This window comes from Raphanus sativus, chromosome 4 (assembly GCF_000801105.2).
Source record: "Raphanus sativus cultivar WK10039 chromosome 4, ASM80110v3, whole genome shotgun sequence".
Lineage (NCBI taxonomy): Eukaryota > Viridiplantae > Streptophyta > Magnoliopsida > Brassicales > Brassicaceae > Raphanus > Raphanus sativus.
In genome coordinates this window covers 25,745,941-25,765,044 of record NC_079514.1, presented here as the reverse complement: position 1 = coordinate 25,765,044, position 19,104 = coordinate 25,745,941, and the positions used below count along the sequence as shown (strand labels likewise).

Genomic DNA, 19,104 nt, shown 5'->3' with positions numbered 1-19,104 from the left:
CATTATCTTCATGATTCTTATTAAACCAGGATGAACCATGATCTAAGAAGCTTTATTTGGAACCACTAATCAGTGGAGAAACCAGGATGAACCACGATCTAAGAAACCAGGATGAACCACCATTATCTTCAATTCTGCTAACTCCGCAGGGGCCATGCGGTAAGGATCCTTTGCTATCGGCTTAGCTCCAGGTTCTAAGTTAATTGTAAAAGGGTTACTCCGAGGTGGAGGTAACTCTTTTAAGGCTGCAAACACATCCTCGAACTCTTGTACTACCGCAATATCCTTGATTTCAACTTCGCTGCTAGTGGGTCCTTCACTAGCAGTTACCATAACCAGATACGCATCTCCATCCTTAAGCAAATCTTCCACTCTCAAAGCAGCTACTAAAGACACAGACTTGCTTGGACTGATCCCGTAGAACACCACTTGCTTCTGCCCAGTCTTCTTGAACAAGATACGACCTTTTGCACAATCTAATTGTGCCTGGTAACCTGATAGCCAATCCATACCCAGGATAACCTCATATCCTTTTAACGGCATCACCAACAAATCTGCCGAGAATAGCTTCTCACAAATTACTAACGAAACATTTCTGATGCATTCTCTAGCTTGTAGGGTTTGGTCTCCGGGAGTCAATACAGCCACATCAATCCTGTCAACCACAAATGAACCCACAAACTCGGCAGCTACCTCAGGGGTCACAAAACTATGTGCAGCCCCTGAATCGAACAATACATGTGTGGGACGACCCGCAACATGTAAAGTTCCTGCCACAACATCATTATATATCAACAACACAAACATATAAAAAAAAATTATGCAATGGTAATGAACCAATCCATCACAAGCAATAACACAACACAAAACAAAACAAGCAAGGTTAAAGAACCCAAATACCTGTGATGGGACCCTTGGATGGGTCTGGAGGCTTAGGATCATCTAATTCTAAAGCGTAAACTCTACCTCCTATTGCTTGCCTTTTTGGCGCTGGTGCGATTGCAGGTGGTACTGGGGGAGGATGAACAGTGATTGGTGTAGCTGGGATAGGACGGTTGACACTGCACTGGGTAGAGATATGTCCTTTCTTTCCACACGTATAACATGTTGGATTGTAGGAGTTTGACTTGACTTATGGCCCACCTTGCCACAGTTAAAACATTTTCCGGTAAACAGAGATCATCGACTTGGACCTCCCGATCCTCTTTCCCTTTCTTTACCCTTGAATGATCCTTGATTTCCACCATGTTTTCCTTCTTGATGCTGCTTTGATTTCTTACTTGCTGCCTTCTCAGCTTCTAAACCGATCTCCACATTCACAGCCTTTTCTACTAACTCAGTGAGATTCTCGTAGTTTCCGACAGCTAATCTTTTTTCCAACTCTGGTTTTAAACCAAACAGAAAGTTGGATATCATCATCTCTTCATCATCTTGTCCTCGTAATATGTATCGTCGCAGTCGCATGAACTCGGATTCGTATTCTCTGACTGTCTTGTCTCCTTGTACTAGGTTAGCAAACTGACGCTGAAGTCTTGTCTTGGACTCAGGGGTGAAGTACTTGCGTTCAAATTCCCTTTTGAATGCCGCCCAAGTCGTGAGAAGATGTCCCACTTGGCGATCCCTACTCTCCCACCATTCTGCCGCGTCCTTATCTAAGTAATACACTGCCATCTTCTTCTTAGAGTCCTCGGAACATGTCAGGGTCTCAAAGTTTTTCTCCATGGTTCGAAGCCACTGATCTGCTTCAAAAGGATCTGGCCCTCCTTCAAAATGTGGTGTCTTCATATTCTTCATGGCAGTTATCAACGGTAACATCGGCGTAGCCACTGTAGGTTGTGGTGGTATGATTGGTTGAGGCTGAACTTGAGGTTGTTGCAGTGATCTTGCTATCACGTCATGAAGCATCTTCAGAGTGTGCTCCATTCCTACTTCTTGTTGTGGCTGGTTATGAGATCTCGGTTCAATCGGGTTCTCTCTCCTTATTGGCCTTGGTCCTCGAACACTTGATTCACTATCGTCTCTTTCTGGTCTTTCCCTTGCGGTACGGTTTGGTGGAAGTTGCTCCTCTTGCAGCCTCGATTGGTCGTGCCCAAACAGATTATCGTTTCTTACCATGTTATCCTCGCTGAAGCCCTGGTTAGGGTGTACTAGTGTTTGCACCCTTCCCTCAGATTCATATCCCAGTCCTCTCCATCTTGAGACTCTGCCTATACCCAACATCCAATCCTGTCCCCCTTCACTCATTCCCCTCCTTGCCATCTGCAATCCACGAACATGGGTTTCCTATTTAGAAAACTTATTAAAGCGGAACCCTGCTGGTTTCCTAACACATCTTTTGCGACACATTTAACTCGATAAAACACGGAAAACACGTGATTGACCGCATGATCTAAACCAGGCTCTGATACCACCTCTGTAAAACCCCAAAACCGTTTTTAGACATCGGTCAGCCAGTCAGGCAATAAATAAAACATGCCCAAAAGACCTTCCTCTGCCCGGTCCAGAAATGTTACAACGAATTAAGAATAGACTTTCCAAGTCACAAAATAAGATTAAGTAACCCAGATTATCCATTCAAAACTCGTTTCCTCTAATCTTCGGTCTTAGGCTTTGCAACCCGTTCCGAGTCATAGAGTTGTGTTAGGTCGGACTAACCTAATATCAGATTCAACACGTCTCGAATATAAAACATACTTTATATCATATATATATATATATTATATTGAGTTCACAAGCCCAAAATATTATACATATGGTCCATGGACGCAGCCGAAAGTAAAACATACATTCATATATCTTGAAACGAGTCTTTAGTAAAAGATGTCCAATCTACACCAGCTCCTACAGTTCCGCGAGCGCTATGGTCTTTACTACTGGTTACCTGCAAGAATGGTGAGGAGTGAGCGAACTAATTTCACTCAGTGAGCCAGGGTTCCCAATCTAGCATATACAACTACCCGTTATCCCAAACCCAACCCCAAACACAAGCAGGACGGGTAGTTCAACAATTAATAAACAAAGCATTAAAGCAGTAAACAATAAATCAAGATGCATACATATAATCCTAGGGCCCAATAGAATCATTCTTCCTCCATACAAGGGACACCGGCAATTCCTTCACTATTACACCACAAAGGCGTAGGCGCTCGGGAATCCGCCCGGTCACGGTCCTCAATCGGAATCGCCGTGCCCCGGTCCTCTATCGGACTCACCGGGGGCTGTCACATCAACGTGTGACACTCGGCCTTGGTGATCAAGCCAAGTTAAACCGAGCCCACCACTTTCCGCACCACGACCGGCTTAGTGGTATCATTTGAGGAAGCAATGACCTGCAACTACTCAAACCACTACGAGGTTCTAACACAACCGTACCAACACGAGGTACGTATATACCAACAACATACAATAAACACACGATAATAACCCGAGTGCTTAGACTAGTCTTGCTATCCACTTAGCACAAACATCGTCTCAAGCCTCGGAACCACAAACTGACACCTAGACCGGTCCGGCTTTGATAGCTCAGGAACCGTCTCCGATGTCAGGAACCTGTATTAAAAATTGTTAACAAACAATTAACCGTGATTCACAGTGATTAACCGATGTGACTTGACTCTTTAATTCCGGAAGCTGACCAAACTCTTTTTATCCACTTCAAATCTTCGTCTTGGTTCCGTATCGATAATCCCGCGATCTTTACTTCTCTTAATTCTCTAAAACTATTTTCTTATTTTTCTTATCTCTCCTTTTCTTTCTTTTCTCTTCTCTTGCTCTCTTTTCTTGTCTCTTGGTCACGTTGAGATGATGAGGAAATGGAGGAGCTGACCTTCCTTTTATAGTGGAACCAGGTGAATAGGTTTGTGACAGCTGCCCCACCATTTCTCTTTGATGACCACGTTTCATCATGACTAAGCTAAATCTTCCTTTCCATAATGGCCACGTGAATATGTGATTCCACTAATGCATCTGTCTGTGACACCTCACTCACAATTTTAACTAATCATCTCCTTGTCTCCTTATTCTCCCACGTAGCTATCAACTTTAATTTGCCTCCCCTCTAACATGAGCACGTGGTGATGACTAAGCCAAACTGAAGATGATTCACTCCTCTCCCTTTCTTTGGCCACGTTGATTGTAACCAAACCATAAGAAATATAAAATATTTCTTTGTCTCTTCCTCCCTTTTAATCATATGATTAATCAATCCAAACTTAGTGACCAAAACTCCATATATTTTTGTCTTCACAAAAATTTATTTTTAAGAAATAAATTACGAAATCGTAATAAGTTCCCAAAATAAATTATTTGAAAAATAATTATTTTCATGAAGACGGGGTATTACAGTATTGGATACATTGAATTTATGTTAGCCTATTGTACAACTGATTGATTTGAATACTTTGTATGGATCATATTTGACATATATATATAATATGATGTTTGCCTTAAGCTTCCGCATTGTTTTTATTATTGCATGAACCTCAATTGCTTGAAAAATGACTAAGTAAAGATTGGACCTTAACCGGCTGAATTGCACTTAGAATGTTAGGTAAGGCCGCGGACTGGTTGGATCAAGGGATCCAGGTTTGGGTCTTACAAGTTGGTATCAGAGCATGCTTGATTCTAGGCTGTTGGGTTAGGGCAGGTCATCACACATCCGGCTGGGTCTCATGGCAGGTTTTGGTATTGGTTAACATTAGAATGCTTGAGGTTTGCAAATAAAAATGTTAATCTAACCTTTGTCTTGTATTTGTCTTTGTTGTCCTAAGGGAACAAGGAAGAAGTCTCTGAAGACTAAGGATGGGACAGGGGCGTCCGGAGCAGGAGATGCCTCAGTGCTCAATCCTCAAGTGTTGTTGTCAGTTCCACTTACTGGACATACCGGTGAGGCCATCCTGACTGAAACTCAAGTCAATCAGACCGAGGTTCAGCTGGGTGGAGAGAACAGGCAGCTGGACGAGACCGGGCAGCCACTGAATGCAGCTGGAAGCCAGCTAGGAGCAGCTAGTGGGCAGCAAAGGAATGATCAGGAAGGTGAAGCTGAGTCCTCAGAGACTGGTAACCGAGCTGATCCAAACATCCAAGGTGATGGGAGGATTGGACCGGATGAACCAATGGCTGAACCGACCATGAAGCAAATACTTGATGCAATCAAGTTGATGGGAAGTCAGATGCTGGCAATGACCCAAGTGTTCACACCAGTTGTGAATTCATCAGTGGGTCAGACTACTCAAGCTCATGTGATAGCTTCTGGAGCTGGTGGAGCTGGTGGTTATGTTGCACCTATAGCTGAGGTGATTGAGCTGGATCCACCAGCTGGGACAATTAAGAAGGTTGATTACCTGAAGGTGCTTGAGCACATCTCTCGTTTGGGAACCAAACACTTTGCTGGAAGTGCTGATCCCATGGAGGCAGATGAGTGGAGGGACCGGCTGGTCAGGAACTTCAAGTCAACAAGGTGCCCTGAGGAGTACCAGAGAGACATAGCAGTGCACTTCCTGGAGGGAGATGTACACAACTGGTGGCTGTCCCTAGACAAGCGCACCAATGGTTCCATTGTGAAGTTCTCTGACTTTGAGGTTGAGTTCAACCACAAGTACTTTCCGGCTGAAGCATGGGACCGTTTGGAGGCCAAGTTCCTGGACTTGGTTCAGGGCAAGCGGTCAGTAAGGGAGTATGAGGAAGAGTTCAACCGGCTCAGGAGGTATGTGGGTAAGGAACTTGAGGATGAGAAGGTTCAGGTCCGCAGGTTCATAAGAGGCTTAAGGGCTAAACTTAAGACTTATTGCTCAGTCCGTACCTTCAACACAGTCTCTGAGCTGGTGGAAAGGATGGCAATGCTGGAGACCAATCTGACTGAAGAGAATAAGCAAAGGCTTAAGAGTGTGGTGGTGTCTTCTGGTCAGAGTGGTGACAAGAGAAAGAGGGATGCGGCCGAAGGGGGCAAAACCTCAAGTGGTAGGCCTGAGTGTCCCAAGTGTGGCAAACATCATGGAGGAGAGTGCTGGAAGGCAATGGGAGCTTGTACCCGTTGTGGCAAGATGGATCACTCAGCTCGAGATTGTCCTGGTCCGGACAGGAACCGTGGACAAGGCTTGACCAGTGAGGCCAGGACTTGTCATCAGTGTGGCAAGAGAGGGCATTTCCGTGTGGACTGTCCTCAGTTGCAAACTGGACAAGGCAAGGGTTGTGTTGAGAACAACCGGCCAGACCACAAGCAAGGCCAAACTTCAGCACCTCGAGTCTATGAGCTTTCAAGGGATGTGGATGAGTCTGGACCCTTCAAGGCGATCACTGGTAAAACTCTAAACCTATTCTTTTTAAATTTTAAAATTTATTAGAATGGCATGGTAAGGAATCTAGGATGGACTAGATACTTAGATGAGGTCTTATGTAGGGACCTTGTGTATTGGTGGTGTGGAAACACATGTATTACTTGATACTGGAGCTACACATAGTTTTGTGAGCCCAGATATGATTGGTAAAGGCATGTTCCAAATGGGAACCAGGAATGATCTTGGCTTGGTGAGTGCAGCCGGTGGGCAAGTTATGCATTCACTAGGTCTGGTTAAAGACATTCCAGTAATGATCCAGGACAAGGCAATGCATGTGGATCTGATTGTGGTCCGCCTTAAGAATCACGAGGTGATCCTAGGCATGGACTGGCTTGGCAAGAATCGGGCCACCTTAGACTGTCATCGAGGAAGGGTGCAGTTTGAGAGTGGGTGTGGACCCCCGATCAGGTACCAAGGTATTAATCCGACCTCTGGATGCTTAGTGTTATCAGCAGTCCGTGCGGCAAGGATGCTGGAGCAAGGTTGTGAGGCTTATATAGCCACAATCACCACTAAGGAGGTCGTAGGGGATGGTGGCCCGGACGGGATACCGCTGGTCAGTGAGTTTGATGATGTGTTTAGGTCACTACAGGGCATTCCCCCTGATAGGTCAGACCCATTCATAATAGAACTGGAACCAGAGACGGCCCCAATGTCAAAGAGCCCATACCGCATGGCTCTGGCCAAGATGGCTGAGCTAAAGAACCAACTTGAAGAGTTGTTGGAAAAGGGGTTCATACGCCCAAGTGTATCTCCATGTTGCGCACCAGTCCTCTTTGTTAAAAAGAAGGATGGCGGCTTCAGGTTATGCATAGACTATAGAGGGCTGAACAGGGTTACTATAAAGAACAAGTGCCCTTTGTCCAGGATTGATGAGTTGCTAGATCAACTGAAAGGAGCCAAGTGGTTCTCAAAGATTGATTTGGCATCAGGTTATCATCAAATCCCCATTGCCTCAGAAGATGTAAAGAAGACAGCTTTCCGGACTAGGTATGGTCACTATGAGTTTGTGGTCATGCCATTCAGACTGACCAATGCACCAGCAGCCTTTAAAAAGATGATGAATGGAATTTTTCGAGATTTCTTAGATGAATTTTTAATCATCTTCATTGATGACATACTAGTATACTCTAAGACTCGGGAAGACCATGAAAGGCATCTCAAATTGGTGTTGGAAAGGCTGAGAGAGCAGCAATTGTTTGCCAAGCTAAGCAAGTGTAGCTTTTGGCAGAAGAGCATTGGCTTCCTAGGACATGTAGTGTCTGAGGAAGGAGTATCTGTTGATCCAGAGAAGATCAAGTGTATACAAGAGTGGCCAAGACCAAAGAATGCAACTGAAGTGAGAAGCTTCTTGGGTCTGGCCGGCTACTACAGAAAGTATGTCAAGGGTTTTGCAAGTGTGGCACAACCTATGACACAACTTACTGGAAAAGATGTCAAGTTCATTTGGTCTGAAGCTTGTGAAAAGTGCTTTATCGCCTTGAAGAACATGCTGACCAGTGCAGCAGTCTTGGTGTTACCTGAGGCAGACCAACCATATGTGGTATACACGGATGCATCCATTACTGGATTAGGCTGTGTGCTCACACAGAATGGGAAGGTCATAGCATATGCCTCAAGGCAACTCAGGAAGCATGAAGGCAACTATCCAACCCACGACCTGGAGATGGCCGCAGTGGTATTTGCCTTGAAGATATGGAGATCATACTTGTATGGTGCCAAAGTTTAAATTCTCACTGACCACAAGAGCCTAAAGTACATATTCACTCAACCTGAGTTGAATTTGAGACAAAGGCGGTGGATGGAGTTTGTGGCTGACTATGACTTGGACATTGCCTATCACCCAGGCAAGGCTAATCTAGTGGCTGATGCTTTGAGCCGGCGTAGGGCTGAGGTATCAGCTGAGAAGGAAGCAGAGGATTTGGAAGGGATGGTCCGGTCACTAAATATAAACACTTTGGCTAGTGAGGATGAGCCTTTGGGTTTGGAGGCTGTGAACCAGGCTGATCTACTTACCAGAATCCAACAAGCACAAGGCTTGGATGAGAACTTGCAAAAGGTTGCAAAGAATGACAAGACTGAGTATCAAGTCACAAGCAATGGTACCATTTTGGTACATGGGCGGGTCAGTGTCCCTGGTGACCGGGACTGAAGGAAGAGATTATGAGTCAAGCTCATAAGTCCAAGTTCTCAGTGCACCCGGGGCTAAACAAGATGTACAAAGACATCAAAAGGTACTACCATTGGATCAGAATGAAAGCTGACATTGCTGAGTGGGTGGCCAAGTGCCCTACTTGTCAATTGGTCAAAGCTGAACATCAGGTTCCAAGTGGTTTACTACAAAACCTTCCCGTACCAGAGTGGATGTGGGATCACATCACAATGGACTTTGTGACTGGTTTTCCCACAACCAGAAACAAAAAGGATGCAGTTTGGGTGATTGTGGATCGCCTGACCAAATCTGCACATTTCTTACCAATCAAGAAGGGTGATGGAGTGGATGAGATTGTAAAGATCTACATAGATCAAATTGTAAGGCTGCATGGAGTGCCGGCCAGTATAGTCTCAGATAGAGACCCTAGATTCACTTCTTACTTCTGGAGGGCTTTCCAAAAGGCTCTAGGAACAAGAGTGAACATGAGTACATCCTATCATCCTCAAACGGATGGTCAGTCAGAAAGAACCATCCAGACTCTAGAAGATATGCTAAGGGCATGTGTTCTGGATTGGGGTGACTCATGGGAGAAGCACTTACCACTGGTGGAGTTTGCATACAACAACAGCTTCCACACCAGCATAGGTATGTCTCCTTATGAAGCATTGTATGGGCGGCCTTGCAGGACACCTTTGTGCTGGACCCAAGTGGGGGAGCGCAGCATAATAGGTCCTGAGATTGTGGAAGAAACCACAGAGAAGATCAAAATGGTCAAGGAGAAGATGAAAGAAGCCCAAGACCGCCAGAAGAGTTATGCTGACAAGAGAAGGAAACATCTTGAGTTTGAGGTTGGTGATCTAATCTACCTCAAGATGATTACCTTCAAAGGCAGGGCCAGAGTTTCTGGAAGAAGAAAACTGGACCCAAGGTTCTTAGGTGCATTCAGGATACTTGAAAGGGTTGGGGCAGTGGCTTACAAATTGGATTTGCCATCTGAAATGGATGCTTACCATAATGTGTTCCATGTGTCTCAACTAAGAAAGTGCCTAACGGATCAAGACATTGTGTTGCCTGAGATTCCAAAAGATCTTGGTAAGAACCTCACCTTAGAGACAAGGCCGGTTCGGATCATTGATCGGATGGAAAAGGCAATGAGAAAGAACACAGTTCCTATGCTAAAGATAGTATGGGATTTCAATGGCAAAGACATTATCACTTGGGAAACAGAGGCAAGGATGAAAGCTGAGTATCCTGAGTGGTATAGTCAGTATGTGGTTGGAGAATCATCAAGTATGAACTCGGGGATGAGTTCCTTCCAAGTGGGGGAGACTTGTCATGTCCCTAGTTCTATCTAAGGCCATCAGGACGGGTCATGGTACGGGGAGATGAACTGGCCAGGTCATATGATCTAAAGGCAAGTGTATCATGGTCCAAACAGAAGGTTAAGTGCATCAGATGGCTGAGACTTGACCAGGATAAGAAATAAAGAAGGAAAAGAGAGCTGGATGAGTGGTTTGGAAGCTGTACAAGGTCCTGAGGCAGCTAGGTGGAGCTGGTAGGGAGCTCACACAGTCTGGGCAGCTCACTGGAGCTGGAGGAGTAGCTCACTCAGCTCAGGCAACTAGTACTCAGCTCAACTCAGCTGGACAGAGTGATGGAGTCTTGGCCGATCATTGCGGACCATGAGTGATGGTCATGGACCGGATGGTGGTCATGGGTGTCCGATGGGTCTAGGATGCTTTGGCAAGTAAGCTAAGCATGTGGGCAAGCTATTGGGCCTGAGATCGATCAGCCCAAACGCAGAGAAGAGCAGTTTAGGAGAAGTTGGACGTTTTGGCCGAAAGGGTGTAACCGTTGGCCAATCGGCCAATCATTGTGTCCGGGCAGTTGCCAAGTCTCTCTCCTATAAATGTAAGCCTCCTCTGTCGACAGAAATCATCAGAAACATAAGGGGAAACTCTGCCCAATTCTTTACAGAATCAAAGAGAGAAAAGAGAAGAGTGACCGCAAGGCAGTCCGTGTGAAGGCAAGATGATTCCGGTGGGTTCTAAGCCGTGGGCAAAGAAGACTTGATCGGAAATGGATACTAGAGGAAAGGAGAAGGCTGCAGAGAAGAGTGTGGGGGCTTCCGAACACACACCTAAGGTACAGGATGCAAACCAAGTGCAAACCGCATGGATCAGGCCGTTTGATCCATGTGTGGATGGTTGCATCTATTACTCTTTTCCTGTCAATATATACCTTCTCTATCATATTCTGAAGTAATCTATGGGTTTAAACTCATGGACACGCCACCAAGGCTTGGTTAGATCAGAGTAATCTCTCCATGGCCTTGGTTGGGCATGTAAGGTCCGATCTCATAGTTCCTAAGGGAGTTATTGGGATTTGGCGATTGATATCTCTTAGTGGGGATTTATAATGAATTATCAAAGTGATAGAATGGATTTATAACATTGATTTCAAGATGGTCCCATGAGGCCGGTTTGGCTGTTCTTGGCCAAGCTCAATATGATTGAGGCCGGTTCTGGGAATTCCAATTGGACCATTCTCTTAATCATGATTTATCATGATTTATCATGAATTTTAATTAGTTTTTAGACAAGTATCAGAAAGGGTCACTTTTGGCCAGATTAGGCTAAGTGTCCAAACCATGCTTAGGTTGTGATTGCTAGGGTATCGGATTGTGATTCTTATGCATATGTGTTGTGGGTTTTGATTTCAGGTCCTGACAGGGATCGTGGTAAGGCTAAGGAGCCATGAAGACCTTGGGCGTGTGGGATGTGTGATGTAGTGTGTATTGGATACATTGGATTTATGTTAGCCTATTGTGCAACTGATTGATTTGAATACTTTATATGGATCACATTTGACATATATATATAATATGATGTTTGCCTTAAGCTTCCGCATTGTTTTTATTATTGCATGAACCTCAATTGCTTGAAAAATGACTAAGTAAAGATTGGACCTTAACCGGCTGAATTGCACTTAGAATGTTAGGTAAGGCCGCGGACTGGTTGGATCAAGAGATCCAGGTTTGGGTCTTACACAGTGGTTGGTTCTTGAAAGCGGTCACGGCAGCGGCTGATTACGGCAACGGGAGGAGACGACTTTCTCGGCTTCAATATCGTTTTCCTCTCTCGACGAGACTCTCCGTTCATAGTGCTTGATCTTTGGTTTTCTTCTTGGTTTCTCTCGGGTTGCGATTTTGTCGGTGAGGGTTTGTGTCGGTCTTTCTCAGTCTCCGTCTTCATCTAGCTTCAAGGTGGCCTTGGCGGTATCTCATTTTTCGGCGAGTGTGTGCTTGAGGTGGTGACTCCTATTCAAGATGTACTAGGGTTTGCGAGTGATTTCGGTGTTGATGTTTTTTAGGTTATACATGTTTGGGCTGGTTAGGTTTGGGTCTTTATATTTATTTTATGTTATGTTATGTTTTGTATTTTTATTTCTGCACACCCTTATGTAACAAAAAAACCAAAAATATTTTAATCTGAAAGACTTTTTAAGAAAAATTATATATATATTAAAGTGAAATACCTTAGGATAGCACTAAATTTTTTTTGTCAGAAATATAGATTTCAAATATTAAAATGATCGAAATGTTTTATTAAAGAGGGGTCATCGGGAGATTGATTCATGAAGAGTTTATGGATTTGAAAAGTTGATAGATTTTAAAAGAATAGGAAAGTTTTCATGGACCTAAATAAACATGTGCATCCATATTTATGGAATCCACACAAGTTTTACTGATTATCATGGACTTTTTATAGTTTTATATTAAATTTTCTTAATGTTTATGTAGAGTGATTATACAAATATATTCTATTACAAAAATTTCATATAATTAGTATGTGAATAAAGTGTTGGAAGGGATATGTAAACGTTAACGGTGACATATTATATGATATGAAAAATCTGGGTTATCTCATTTTGCTTTGTATAATGATGTCATCGTTCAATCTCTCCTTTATATAGCTATCATTTTCTTTATTTTTATTGGAATAATAAATTTACTAGGATAAGATCCGCGCCTTGTGGGAGATGAAATTGTTATTTTTATTATATTTTGGAGAATAAAATAATAGTTCGGTTTCATTTGGATTAGGGGTGTTAAATCCGGATATCGGGTTGGTTTCGGTTGGTTCGGTTTTTTCGATATTTTGATTAGTAAAATATAACTACTAATCTAAATTCGATATTTTGGTTTACATACCGTCGGTTTTCAGTTTATTCGGTTTTATACCAAAAACATAATTATTTACTTTGAGATCATATTATATACTATACGAATTTTATAGTTATGTTGTCAAAAAGTCATTTATAAAAAATATTATATATTTAAATAAAAGAATAAAAACAGAAAATGCTTTCTATCATCTAATAAAATAATCAAATCTAGAATTAATATCAAATCTCTAAATTTTGAAAATAAAAATAAAAAACAAAACAAAGCATGAAATAAAAGTTTTCTATTCTTCCATATTTAGTGTTCATCAAATTAATATGTCTTCGATTGAACACAACTCTATTTTTTTAAAGATAAAAAAGTTGTAAAGAATTCCAACTAATTGTTGTCCATCAAATTTATAATATTTACTTCAATTTAGTTATTGTTAAAATAAAGCAAAAAGATCAAAAAGGGAAGACTAAAAAAATAAGAAACCACACTTGCAGTAAATTGTTACTTAATTATAATTCAAGTCATTCAAGTCATTTATAAATTATAATTATAGTTCAACTCATATAACAAATAGATATTCATGCGTCATTATAAATATATACATGTTTACATGTTTAAATTTAATCGGTTATAAATCAAACCATTTCCAAATCCTACGATTTTTATAAAATCACATCCATTTAGTTACGATGGTATATACAAAAATAACATATTATCTATTTCTGTTTGGTTCGGTACTCTTTGATTTTAGCATATTGAACAGCCCTAATTTGGATATTAGTTGGTTTTGATTGTTTTTATCGTCTTATTATCCTATTGTAGAATTAGATTTTAAATTCATATTTTTTAGAACCTTACATGTGAATTTTATATTAAAAACAAAACATAAAATACATAGTTTGAACACATATATATAGAGTGTGAAAACATTTATGAGAGTGTGAATGCTCATTCTCAAATCATTGTGAGAATGCCACATATCCATTATAGTGTGAACACATTTCTTAGAATGATTTTCCTTTAATATATATAGGGGATATGTTGGGTTGAACATTTGTAATTGTAATTGTGGACCGAAATCTATTTTGAATTTATGATGAGCCTCATCGATTTGGGCTTAAATTTTTTATCACCCTCTTTATATATATATATATATATATATATATATATATATATATATATATATAAATTGTAATGTGGTCAATAAGTCACTTTTATTACAAAAACCTGTTTTACATTTTTTTAAATACTTAACTTTCACATCATTGAGAACCATTTTAATGATTTTAGAACCATCATCTTATTATTTTCAAAATTGAATTACTTTGACTTTAGTCTTCCACATAGTTTTGAAAGGTTTCAACTGAACGACTAAAATTGATACAGCCAATTTTGTTGCTTTAAATCGTTAGTGTATATATATATATATATTTATATTATTTAATTTGAATATTTATTAAATAAAAATTCATATTAATACAATTTTATGATTATTTGTATCTTATTATAACAAAACAAATTAAGTTATTGATCACAAATTTTTCAAAGTGAGATCTTCAAATTTCTAATAATTTATAAATATTTTTAAAAATTCAAAATATAACATATAATAAAAAATTTAAATTTTTTTATTATATAGTTAATGTGATTGTTTAATATCTTTTAATAATATAAAATAATAAAAGAACTAAGATACAAAATTGTTATCAAATATTAATTATTCATAATAATTACTTTTCATATATACGTTAATCATATTAGGTAATTTCATAACTTTTATTTAAGGAAAGTGCGAGATTATTTTTTGTACATTATTTATCAATTCGATAGTTAGTTTAATAAAAAGTGTAATATAAGTTAAGATGGACCAAAAAACTTTTCTAAGAATAGTATATTTTATATATTATATTTTATATAGTTATTTTTTAAATGAAACTTCATAATCATACGGTTCAATGATCATTCATATCGTTTTATAAGAAAATATTTAAATCATTGATAACAAAAAATTTAATGAGAAAAAATTAATAAGTTTATAATTTATAAATGTTCTTGACCCGCGCTTCGAAAGCGCGGGTTTTTGGATTGTAAATAAATTTTGTTAGTTGGTATTTTGAAATTGTTGTACATTATTATGATACAAAGTCATATTATATCCAATTAGAGAATTTATTTGAAATTATATAATTTATGAATTAGTTTATCTATGATTTTGTATGTACATCTTACGTAACTCTCTCTTATGCATGGATATTTTACCTCACCCGTAAAATAAAATTGAAATCAACTTGGAAATATAGGGACAGTTTGGGTTCGGGTCCAGGGCAAAAAACATATTCGTTTTTCTGGATCTGCATGTTTCTTTTCGAGTCAATATCCTACGTGAGACATGACCGGATATCCAAGTATCTGAAACATTTTTGTGTATGCTAGATATATTTAAGTATTTTAGATATTGTTTTTGGTATTAGAATAATTTATAAGTTTAAATTAGGGCTTCGATTTTAGTTAAGGGCCTCAAGTAAAATTTGAATTATAAACCCCTATATTGGGTATTTAGAAACAATTTTCATATTTTCGGTTTCCTCGGATCAGATTTCAAGTATGATTTTAGGTCGTTTTCGGTAGTTCGATATTTTTTGGGTATTTGTTTCGGGTTTCGGGTCTTTTTCCGTGTTTCAGTATTTTCTTTTTGGTTTTTAGGTATTTCAAGTCTTTTTCGGGTCCTAAATATCCAAACAAAATCTGGATCCTCTATGTATCCAAAAATTACAGGTATTTTGAAGGTATTTGAATTATGGACCCAAATCAACATGGAACGAAATGAACCAACCCAAACCTAAACCAAAAAGAATATAAATACTCGAAATGAACCAACCCGAAATGATTTTTTGTAATTAAAATTTTAGTCTTTTTAATAGTATAAACTATGCAAATACCCAAAAGAGCTTTAAAAGCGCAGATTCCAAGTTTAAAATAATATTTAAAAAATAAATTTCTATATCAGATAGTATAGGTTTGAGCACATTTACCCGGAATCGCGAATCAAACTGAAAAAAATGAAACCAAAATTAAACTGAATTTTATAAATTGCCTAACATATCATACATCTCTGAAACCTAAAAATTGAAATCAAACCGAAAACCAATTGGGTAGCTTAATTTCAAAATACAAATTATAAACTCCGGGTATTATCTTAAGCTTATATATTGTAAGATTTTCCTTTTTCAAATATATTTTTTCCTTTGAAAATATCATTAATGTTAATGATTTTCTTGTTTTATAAACGTTTAATAAATGGTACATAGTTTAGATTTAGAGTTATGGTTTTAGGGATTATCGTTAATATTTGAATTGAATTGAATAACATGTTGTTAATATAAATTAAACTTGTTATTCAGTAACATTAAAAAGTTTGTTATGAGCACAGTCTATATATTATAAATTTATAGCATAAATTTGTGTTTAAATATTACTTTAAGCTATGACAAAAAGATGAAGCTCAACGTTTTATGAAACAACAATACTCTAAACGTATACTGTAAAGGTAAAACGAATGTTAGAGTTGACAAAAAGATGACGGTTAGATAATATCATTATACTTATCATGAGTCTTTCTTCGAAACTTATAAAAGCAATGTATAAAAGTATTGCACTATGATCTCTTATTAATATTCTTAACAAAGAAGAAATATGTAAGAGCAATATTTGTGGCCCAACATGTTAAAATCGTAAAATAGTGGTAGAGCAAAATATGATATAGTCGGGTTCTATTATTTCAAGTAGAATAATTTTATATGGTATATAGTTTTTTTATATATATATATATTATATATATATATATATATATATATATACCATGTGTATTAAATGATACTTTTTACTCATATATATTATTAAAATCATGTGTATCTTTTCATAATAAAAGTGTTAAACCATTGATCATTAATTTTTAACATAACAATTTTAATAGTTTTAGTCATTTATTGTCATTTTTTAAAATTCAAAATATAACATATACGAAAAAATCTAAATTTTAATTTTATAGCTAATTCGATTGTTTAATTTATTTTAATAATATAAAATTAAACAAAAAATGATGGAGGAAATATAAATTGTTATCAAATCTTTATTATTAGAAAAATTAATTGTCATATATATATATTAGTCATTTATGGTAATTCCGTAGGTTTTATTTAAGAAAAGAAAATAAAATAGTAATTATATCTTGCGGAACAATCATAAATGCTTCTATCATAAATATCATATTATATCATCATATCATATAGTTTAACCAACGAATGTATCTAGCAACATATAAAAATTGAATGTGGACCTACTTATTTTTCAATTAAATGTAATTGACTACCTATTGAGTGACACCTAAGCATTGGGATCTTTTTTAATTATTACAAAATTGAGGTTACAATTTTTCAAATGTTTTTCTTTTAATATATAGGGGATGTTTTTTTGTTTTGTTATCCAAACTTTGAAAATATTGTCTATAACTCTAGTATTTTGAAAGTAATGAATGATGAGTTAAAATGTGATGAATCAATGTTTCAATAACACAATAATTTAATAAAATTGCAAAATCTAGAAATACTCAACTTTTTTGAATAACAAAAGATTCTACAATGAATTACAAAATCATTAAACCAATAACTAAAGATTTAAAGAGAATCATAAAATCGTCATACCACTAACAAAAAAAATAATTAAAACTGTACGAATCACTAAACGGACAACAATAAAATCTATAAATTCTTCAAATTCTTAAAAGTTACACTCCCACTGATCCCCTAAAGAGGTAAATATACATATATACCCGTAGAGTTAACTAATCAAAACCTTAGGGTTTAGAGTTAAGGGGTAGGATTTTGTGATTAAGGTTTAAAATTTATAAAATAAAAATAGATACTAAAATTTTGAAATTAAAAATTTAAAAAATAGTTTCAAAAAGTATTTTTGAATTATAAAAAATGGAAAAAAAATTAAAAGTTCGATTTTCCAGAAAAAAATTATAAAAAAATTTGAATCTGAAAACATATAATCTGAAATATAAAAAAGTTTATTTATTTTTTATTTAATTATTTATACATATATCTAGGGTATTAAAGTCATTGTACCTACTAAATAAAATATTTTGGTTATTTTCTTTTTGTTTTCTCTACAAAAACTAATGGTTTATCTAAGAGAATTGCCCTATATTAAAACAAATCAAACAATACCTACTTTAGTTTAGGGAAATTTGATCACATATACATTGTAGGATTTAAATGAAACATATGTACATAGCAAAGCATAGGCTATGATATTTGTGAAATATTTGCTATATTGCCTTTGAATGGGGTTTTTTTTTTTTTTATAAGTATGGTTTCCCCTTTAATTTTTAATTGGTTTCAATTTCTGTAAAAACAATTGTACAATTTTGTTGTTTATATGATAAAAACAAGTCTTTTTTCTACACATAATATGTTTTAAAAATTTCAAAACAAACATATATTTTATAAATTTTATATAATATTTCATAATCGCAATTTTGAATCCATACTATTTTAAATTACAGTATAGTATGATAAAAAAAAATTCTCTTCTTTTGTAATTTATATATCCTTCTCTGCCTCTTGATTCTTCTTACTTGCTACTTGATCAGTTACACTGTTTTGTTCTCCAACACTGTCGCCACTCATCATCTCTCTCTCTAAGAAAATTTTAGAGAATTTCATATATACAAAGTTTGTGGGAGTGTCGAGTATTCCATACCATAATATGTATAGTATAGTCACGAAATGGATAAAGATTTGGGTTTAGGGTTTAGGGTTTAGGATTAGGGTTTGGGTTTAAAGTATATGGTTTGGGTTTAGAGTTTGGGTTTATGGTATATGGTTTGGGTTTAGGGTTCAGAGTTTGGGTTTATGGTTTATGATTTATGGTTTGGGTTTAGGGTATATGATTTGGGTTTAGGGTTTGGGTTTAGGGTTTAGGATTTGGGTTTAGGGTATATGGTTTGGGTTTAGGGTTTAGTATTTGGATATATGGTTTGGGTTTAGGGTTTAGGTTTAGGGTATATGGTTTGGGTTTAAGGTTTAGTGTATATGGTTTGAGTTTCGGTTTTGGGTTTAAGGTATATAGTTTAGGTTTAAGGTATAGTGTACTCTCAACAAACCTTTCATCTTTTTCAACCTTTTTATTTTCTTCATTCTCTTAGTAATGGTTGGTATTATAAAATAATTGTTTTGTACTATATATTAGATAAATATAGTATAATATGATATCTAGTATTGTGTTAATTATCTTTTACTCGCGGGGAAAGAGAGCGTTGTCTACTTTTATATCAAATTAACACAGCTTTTCATGCATGGCTATATTATTCGTATATGGTGCTGCTATGAATATTAACCAAATTGACCCTTTAGTTTAAGGCTAATGTA

General features: G+C 37.3%; 1 pseudogene; it reads left to right on the top strand.

Moving 5' to 3' along the window:
* The first annotated feature begins 5,114 nt into the window (after window positions 1-5,114).
* Window positions 5,115-11,862, top strand: LOC130511238 (uncharacterized; annotated as a pseudogene).
* Window positions 11,863-19,104: the final 7,242 nt, after the last annotated feature.